Source organism: Anastrepha ludens, chromosome 6 (genome assembly GCF_028408465.1).
Source record: "Anastrepha ludens isolate Willacy chromosome 6, idAnaLude1.1, whole genome shotgun sequence".
Lineage (NCBI taxonomy): Eukaryota > Metazoa > Arthropoda > Insecta > Diptera > Tephritidae > Anastrepha > Anastrepha ludens.
The window spans coordinates 119,635,177-119,643,819 of NC_071502.1; the positions used below are offsets into that span (position 1 = coordinate 119,635,177).

An 8,643-nucleotide genomic window follows, 5' to 3' on the forward strand; every position below is an offset into this window, starting at 1 on the left:
AAAGTTTTCAAGCGCCAATTTAGTTACAACTAACAAACTTAGGCACAAGTACACTCAAAAATAGTATTGTTGTTGTTGCTGCTGCATGTGTAAATACATATGGTAGGTGTAAATGCTGTTGTTGGCCGCTTACTTATGAAGTTAATATACTTTCTCCACTTTGCTCATCAGCAGCCTCAAGTTATTTGCTCATTTTCACTGCTATTATCAGTGTCAGCATTTGTTGCAAGCTCCTGCTGCAGCATCTATTTGTTGTCAGTACTTTCTTCTTGCCGCTTTTATATTTCTTGCTGCCCTGTCTTGCTGTGCACATCTTTCACTCTTCACCGGATGACATTATTATGGCATTTTACCGTTGGTAAAAGGGCATCAACAAGCTGTTGCATGCGTACATGTTGCTGCTGTCAATGTGCGTATTTTTGTTGTTAAAAACTTTCTTGCTTTAGCTGAAAATGAAGAAATTTTGCGTTAATGTGTTTGGTATTGTTGTTGTTACAGCAGCAGCGGCTGGCACCTTTTGCTAAAGAGTCTGGTACATTCCTTGCAGCAACAACTACTTTCTCGCCTACTTCCCCACCAGGCATTTGTTTTACTAAAATTGAATTGCTCTCGGTAATTATTGCCTCTCACTACTCCTTTACTTGCCGTCTAGGTTTTTCTTTTCATAGTTGTTGCTTAATTTGCTGTTGCTCACCAAAGTCATTGTCGTTGCACTAATTTTAGTTGTAGTGCGCCTTTGTAGCGCCACCTCTCCTTTCGTAGTTTCATTAGCTGTGCATATTCTTATGTTATACATATATTTGTATGTATGTATGTAGGTGTGTATATATGTACGGCTTTGTAGTTACTGGCATGTATTTGCGGACACAACAACAACAACCACCATTCATCTGCAGTCTAGTTATCTTGTTAATTTTTTGCTGAGTATGATTTTTGTTGCTGTCGCTGTTAACATTTGTTATTGCTACTGTTTGCTGTGCTGCTGTGGTCGCTTGCCGTTCTGTTGTTTTGCACTTCTGTTGTTATGGTTGTTTTACTACTTTACCATATTCGTCAGCAGCTTTTCCGCTGCGCATAGCTACTTAATTTCTGTGGAAAGCTTTCGCTATTTCTTGCACGGTATTGCGGTTTTTTGTGGAAACGTTGTTTTTAGTTCTGTCTTTTTTATTATTGGTTTTTCACGCTTTAATATATTTTATTAATGTTAATTCGTACAAAAGTGCCAACCCCTTACAGACCTCACAGTGCTTGTACGACAGCCTCCTTCACACTATGGCATTCTATCAAAAGTCCCGAAGTCAATCCCGAAATGTATGAGTTTTGCAATAACGAAGTATCATTATTTTAAATTTTATTTTTTAAAATATTGTGAAAATTTCGGAACTTAAAAATAACAGTCCTTATGTACGAAAAATAAAAATAAATTTTTATTTATAAAGGAAGGAATTTCGGAATTTGAAAATAACGGTACTTACATATCAAAATTATCAGTTTTCTATTCAAAATGTTTAAAAAATTCTGAATTCTAAAATAACAACGAAATTATTCGTATAATTTTTCAGCTTCATTTATACCACCCGCCCATATTCGGCTTTCAGCTACATGCTACTGAAGAAAATTCAAAAATAAGCTCAAAAATATTGTAATTTAGAACCCATTTCCTCTTTGATAAATGAGTGCCTTAGTCCCAATAATATTATATGAACCAGGATTTTGGCCCTGAAGTTTCAATAAAAAAGAGGTTGTCTGTAAAGTCGGTTTACTGACGATAGTTTAACGTGACAACGTCATAAGAAAATATTGATGGAATGGTTGCAATTTTCAAAACAAAATTTTAATTTTATTTGTTTGATAGATATTTTGTATGGATATAGAGGAGGAGGTAAATGGAATTGCAATGGAATTGGTCAAGTTACATTTACACAAACGCGGAAAATGACGAAACATTTATCAAATTCATGAAAGATATCTTCAATTTCGATTGTGCATCAGACGTTAATAAGTCAACAACACTAAGAGGCACCATCATCGATTTGCCTTTCTCGAGACACTTTACACTCGAAACACTCCCCTTCATTTCCTACTTTTTCTATCATCGTCCTATTCTCAACAGAGAAATGGTTCATTACCATGCACACAGCAAGAAGGCATACGCAAATACAAGTATGTGAATTTATATACAAATGCGCATATACATACATATATATGCTCACTCAAGTAGGACAGAGCCAGATGTCGAACGTTGCCGATCGCGGGGGCCGATTGTGCTCTTTGTCGTTCGTTCCGCGCTTTCGCTTGCAGTTCAAGCACATTAGCTTACATTTGCTTGCGTACGGAATAGATTCGTATATTTGTCTGTATGTCCATATGACTTGTATGCATCTTTACATATAGATTTGCTCTTTTTGAAAATTGCGCGAAATTGTATATGTATATGCATGTTTATATACATATATTAGTATACAACATATCTTATAAGGTACATGGTAAATATTACCATACATTTTTTCCTTCATATATAATAAAAAAATTAATAATAATAACATTAAAACAACAGGTATTATTAACAAACTTGGTTTTATTTTAAATTCTTCAAGTAAATCAAATTAATAATAATCAATAAGAAGGCATATGCAAATACAAATACGTGAATTTATATATGCACATATGCGCATATACATATATATATACGCTCACTTAAGTAGGAGAGAGCAAGATGTCGAACGTTGCCGTTCGTTTGCGTTGTTCGTTCCGCGCTTTCGCTTGCAGTTCATTCAAGGTAACGGCAATGAGCAAGGTAACGACAAATGAGCAAGGTAACGACAAATGAGCAAGGTAACACTAATGAGCAAGGTAACGACACATTTTTTCGTGCGTGCAGTCGGCTAAATCGAATTATAAGACGTTATCACGTCAAAAAAAATTTCCAAATGTTAATGCATACTTTTGTGCCGCTACTTTTTAATATAATTATATTTACATATTTTTGTCCTTTTTTTTAAATATTTTTTTTAATACAGTTTTTGTGATCCCAAAGCCTTAGGGTCTATGCTGTAAGCAATAAAGCATTGAATATCATAATTCGGGACTCCTGGTGCCTTTATTATGCGCCATGGCTCTCATTCTTGCGACCGTTTTTTCCAGTTAGTTGCTAACTTCCAAATAATTCTCCCTTCCCGTTACTCAACGAATGTTTGCAAGAAGGGATGAGTTGCTGACGCTCATTTGCTTCCCCTTGTCTTTTCTGTTGTTTCAATACCGCCTCTCTAATTACTGTTGCTGACTAGTTAAAATTGCATTATAAAAGAGGAGTTTTCTTTTCTTGTTTTTTTACCATTGTGTGCATAAGTTCTGTTGGCGAGTTTGACATAGATATTTAATTGCATAACTTTTATTAAGAAAATTTAAGAAAATTTAGTATCAAAATCATATACATTAATAAATAAATTAAATACTGCATCGCGGATTAGATTAGATTTAAGGAGAATAAAGTAGCTCCCCCTTCTAGTATGATACAGACCAAAAATCTCTTCGGCTGATCTGCTTTCTACTTCACTTATGTTACCGTTCACTTATTATCTGTCTCCAATTCTTGGGATTTGTTCTGCATTCCGAGATGATACTGAAACGAAGAAAGAGAAAATGAGTGTTTAGCAACCAGGACTTTAACTAGTTTGGAACTTGGTAATAAATATCTGATTAATAAGAGCGCATGAGATTTTTAGCGAGTGACACTCTTACTCTTATCGTCACTTATTATTCTGTTGCATTCTGAGGAACAGGACAACTCCTTAAAAAATTTCAAATAACTTTAAAATTCGAGGGAGTTGTGTTGTACTAATCTCTTCTACATTTCACAAAAATAGGCCTGATGCTTGCCCAAAACCAGATCGTTAATTTACAGCTTGGATATTTTCAATTCGCTATGCTTTCCTAATTAAATGTAAAAACATTTTTTCGCCATTTAGGGCGTTACTGCTAAGTGATACCGGCATACATTTTTTACACAGCGTAAAAGAAGAGCTTGTGGTCACTTCGGCATACTTTTTACATTTTACTTTTTTTTACTTACAAAAAATGTTTTTCTTTTATTATGAGTGTTACTGAAGTAAATGTACATACATATGTATAAAAACGTTAACAGAAATGAAAAGAAATATAATTTTCCGCCAAACAATTTAACATTAACAGCTTATTTTAATTACATTTCCTGTGACGACAAATAACAGAGCATCACATCACAGTCCAACACAATAGCAGCAGCAGCAACGAACACAGGCATATGCGTTAAAAGCACTAACAGCGCTAAATAGCAACAAAAAGAATCACCTAAATCAAAGAAAATGCACAGCTAGGACATAACATATTCCAGCTCACTTTACATTCCCCATGAAACTCAGTGCACAGCCTACAAAAGCAAAGCCTATTCGTGTACTGCTTTACCTCAACACTTTCTTCCTCCCACATTGGTGGTGCTATGCCACGCACACGTGTTGCTGCTGCTGCTGCTATGTACTACTGCTGTTGTTGGCCCTAAATCTCATTTGGCGAGCATGTGTTTTCGCATTGCTCTCTCTCGCTCTGCACAACACATGTTTAGTACTCTGTAACATACGTGTAATAACAGCAAACTTCTTTTGAATGCACGCATGACTCTCAACTTCCGCTGACTTCGCAACTGTTGCTATTATATGTATTTTATCTAGTGAGGTATTTTGTTACGAACGAATTTGAACGAGTTTGCATTTTGGCGTAACGCACATACACAGATAGGTAGATAATTACATACATACATATGTACCATGTACTTAAGCTGCTGTCGTGGTGAGTGTCTTTCATGACTCGTTGATGGAGTCGCAGGAAATCGCAGCGGAAAAGAGCACGGAAATCGCCTGTTGCCATCAGCACAACGTGCGCCAATGTTGGCACTGTTGGACTAGAGCTGCGTTGCGCTGCTGTTTACAGTCGTTGCCAACTTTAACCATAAAAATGTTTTGCTCTTATTCCTACAGTTATTTGTTATTATTGCATTTGGTGTTATTGTTGTGACTCAATTACAGTAGTTGGCTGCTGCTTACGTTGTTGCTGTGCCCCTGCTGCTACTAGCACTATTTTACGATTTTCTATGCTTGCTAGTGTAACAATTGTTGTCGCATCGACGCTGCCTGTATGTGCAGCACCACGAATAGCAGCAGTAGTAAAAGGCTCATTGCACTTACATCCATTGCGAATTTATTTATTGCGCCCTGTTATTGCTGTTGGCCGCTATTCGTTCGATGTCATGCAGCTGCTGACCGTTTAATTGCAATTGCAGTCGTTTAGTCAAGTTTCATTATTAGATATATTAAAAAAATATTAAAATTAAGAAAGTGGAGGAGCACATGGTTATGTCCATTGGAAAATGGAAATTCGAGGAAATGCTAGTGTACAAAGTCTCCATAAAGTCAAAGCATATCGTAATTGAGTTCAAGAATTTTAATTAGTATGCCATTTAGTGTGCAACAACTTAAGTAAAGACATAAGTATATAAGACTAGCCATAAAAATGGAATTAGAGCTAAAACTCGGTTGACGCAAATTATGTGGCTATAAAGAAAACTTTGTTCCAAATCAGAGAAGAAGTTATAGTTCATGCAGTTCTAGGCAGTTGAGTAAATATTCAAATATCTTTTGAACATTTTTTTACCCCTAATACGAAGGCAAAAGAAAAGGAGGAAAGAAGAGGGGTCCAAAAAGTGTCAAAAATCTATGGCTTTGTAATCAAAACAGTTAAACCAAAATATTTAGAATTTTGGACTTTATGAATTTCCAAAAAATCTCACGAAAACCCACCAAAGGCGCAGTAGAGAAATAAGCTTTTTTACTTCAAGTTCTATAATTCCCTCAGTTGTTCTCTGATTTGCTTCAAACTGTGACACAGAATTAAAAGAGGATTAAGCTTTAAAAAAATGCAAAAAAAAAAAACAAAAATCGGTTTTTGAAAAAAAAAATTCTGTCAAAAGAGCCTAAAGTTTCACCAGTTCCAAATTGTACTTACAAAATTCTTTCAGTAAAACTTTTATATCTCTGCCAGTTTTCCTCTGATTTGCTTGGAATTTTGACACAAAATTAAGGAAGCGTTAAACTTTAGGAAAATGCAAAAAAAAATTGGTTTTTGAAAAAAAAATTCTGTCAAAAGAGCGTAAAGTTTCACCAGTTCCAAATTGCACTTACAAAATTCTTTCAGTAAAACTTTTATATCTCTGCCAGTTTTCCTCTGATTTGCTTGGAATTTTGACACAAAATTAAGGAAGCGTTAAACTTTAGAAAAATGCAAAAAAACCAAAAATCGGTTGTCGAAAAAAATTCTGTCAAATGATCCTAAAGTTTCACTAGTTCCAAGTCACCCTTACTAAATTCTTTCAGTTAACTTCACAAATTTGCTAACCAAAAACTGATTTTACATTTTTACCTAAAAAGTAACCCTAAAATTTCATTAAAAAATCTTGTGTTCGTCAAATCAAAATCAAATAGTGATTTATAATGTCTTTTGAGCAGACTTAAACTTAGATCAGACATATTTATTGAATAAATTGATAACTCCATAAAAAATAAGATTGACAATGAAATTAATTCATAGTGAAAAAATAAATCGATAGTGAAAATTGATAAATATTTTTTTTTTTAATCCATGAAAAATAAGTTAAAAAAGTAGTTTTTGTCACTTCACAAGGGACAAATTGATTTCCGCTGGATTTTTTATTTACTTATTTTTTGATTAATTGATTTTTGATACAAAAAAAATTCTCCCGTGCCTATAATAATACAATTTAAAAAAACTTTGATCTAAAATATTATTATTGTGCCATTGTATTGATGCATGCAAATTTAAACGAAAACGTGAACTTAAATATTTTCAGCACTCACACAAAGTGATTTGCTTGCTTTTATATCCTTTTTTAATTTTTGTTAAATTAATTTATGCCATTAATATTATTTTTCAATTATTGATTTAATTCCTGAAACCACTAACCGCGCATAAATTAAATATTTTCCAAAATTATTTATGCATTTAAAATGAGAGAAATTCGTAAAATCCTTCTTCCATTTTCCACTTGCCCGAAAACGCGTAAATGTTTATGGCCTCACTGTAAAGTATCTTTCGAAGAACGTACGCAATTGGCAAGCAAAGTCAGTGCATTCATGCACTCGTATGTGCGACTGGCTTAGTGCGACAACACAGCCGGCCGGTTTATTTTTTGCTCTGCACAGTCAAGCAATGAGAGCGCACAAGTGAGTGCGAGAGTCGTCGAGAAAATGTTGTTGACAAACGCATGGAATGTGATATGAATTTTTATGACTACAAGCATGCGAGTGCCACAGATGTTGCATATGCATACATATTTCCAAATGCAATTTGACTAGTGCTCTGCATTTCCCCTACTTTGTACGCACGGTTGTGTGCGTGGCTACGTCGTATATGTATATGCGCCATCAACGTATCCATATATGCTTTACCATGTATTGGTGTTGATATACTCGTATGTACATACGAGAGTGAGTACGAATGAGTAAGTGTGCGTGTGAATTTGTTTACATGCATGCAATTCCTGTTGCACTTCAAAAAATTCAGTTTTTGTTGTACGTTTCATAAAATCGAGCTGAGTTCAGTATGTGAGAGCACAGTGGCAGTGCAGTCGACGTGGGCAGCATGATGTCGGAGAAATAGCGGAGGGCAGCATTTTGTTGTTGTTATTATTGATGTGCTTGTTCTAGTCGCTTTTATATGCTTACTATACCCTGCACTTATTGCTGCATTTTCGTAAAACATGTGCTTAGGGATGTGTGTATGTGTGTTACACAGTACTCATATCTATCTGCAGTCATTTTTGTACATGACTTCAACTTTTATCGCCTTAAACCAGTTACTATAGTTACAACTACTCGAACAAGAACAACAACAACAAATACTAGTGAGCATAACATGTCTGCATATTAGCTTTTAAATGCATTGCACTCTGCATTCACTCTCCACACATGCATGTATGCTCTTCGAGGAGCGCCAGCGCAGCTCTCTAACGAAACAGCGCAAACAGCTCAAAGTATTAGCACAATTACATGTTTTTGTTATTATATATTTTACAAAACAATACTTTTTTTTGTTAGTTAGCACAATGGCCTTACTATTATTTTTGGCCTCACTATTCTCCCACACTCAACACACTCGCACTCATACACAGCACTGTGTTACTCTACTCTACTCAGCCATGTCTTGCTTTGTTAGTGCCGCGTTGGAGTGCTTGGTTTCGTTCTCCCCGTAGCTAACATTTCTATATTGCCATTCGCTCCCTCGTGTGCGAGTTGTTGTGTGCATTCAGTAGAGGCTCACGTTGTTGGTGTGTGTGTGCTTGCTTGCCTGCTTGGCTGCTCCTTGTTTGTTCGTCACCATAGACGTCGTCTCCTCAGTCTACTCATCGTGGTCGTTTGCAGACCCCCATACACAAACAAATACACACTCACGAGCACTCCGTGTTGTGTGTTGTGTGTTGTGTGCTGTATAGCAGCATTGGTAGCAGTAATATTGTAGTAGCAGCAGCAAGGCAGCACTAGCGCACGCTGGTAAAATTTTCAACGAGCCAACGGACTCGCAACGAGCAACATTTGT

At 35.7% G+C, this 8,643-nt stretch overlaps 1 long non-coding RNA gene across 1 annotated transcript; it reads right to left on the reverse strand.

Annotated features, from left to right (window-relative positions):
* Positions 1 to 2,957: 2,957 nt before the first annotated feature.
* LOC128866529 (uncharacterized) lies at positions 2,958 to 7,178 on the reverse strand. The gene is made up of 3 exons (XR_008454942.1): positions 6,906 to 7,178; positions 3,435 to 3,622; positions 2,958 to 3,351 (listed from the first exon to the last, which is right to left on the reverse strand). It is a non-coding gene; the product is annotated as an uncharacterized LOC128866529 (long non-coding RNA).
* Positions 7,179 to 8,643: the final 1,465 nt, after the last annotated feature.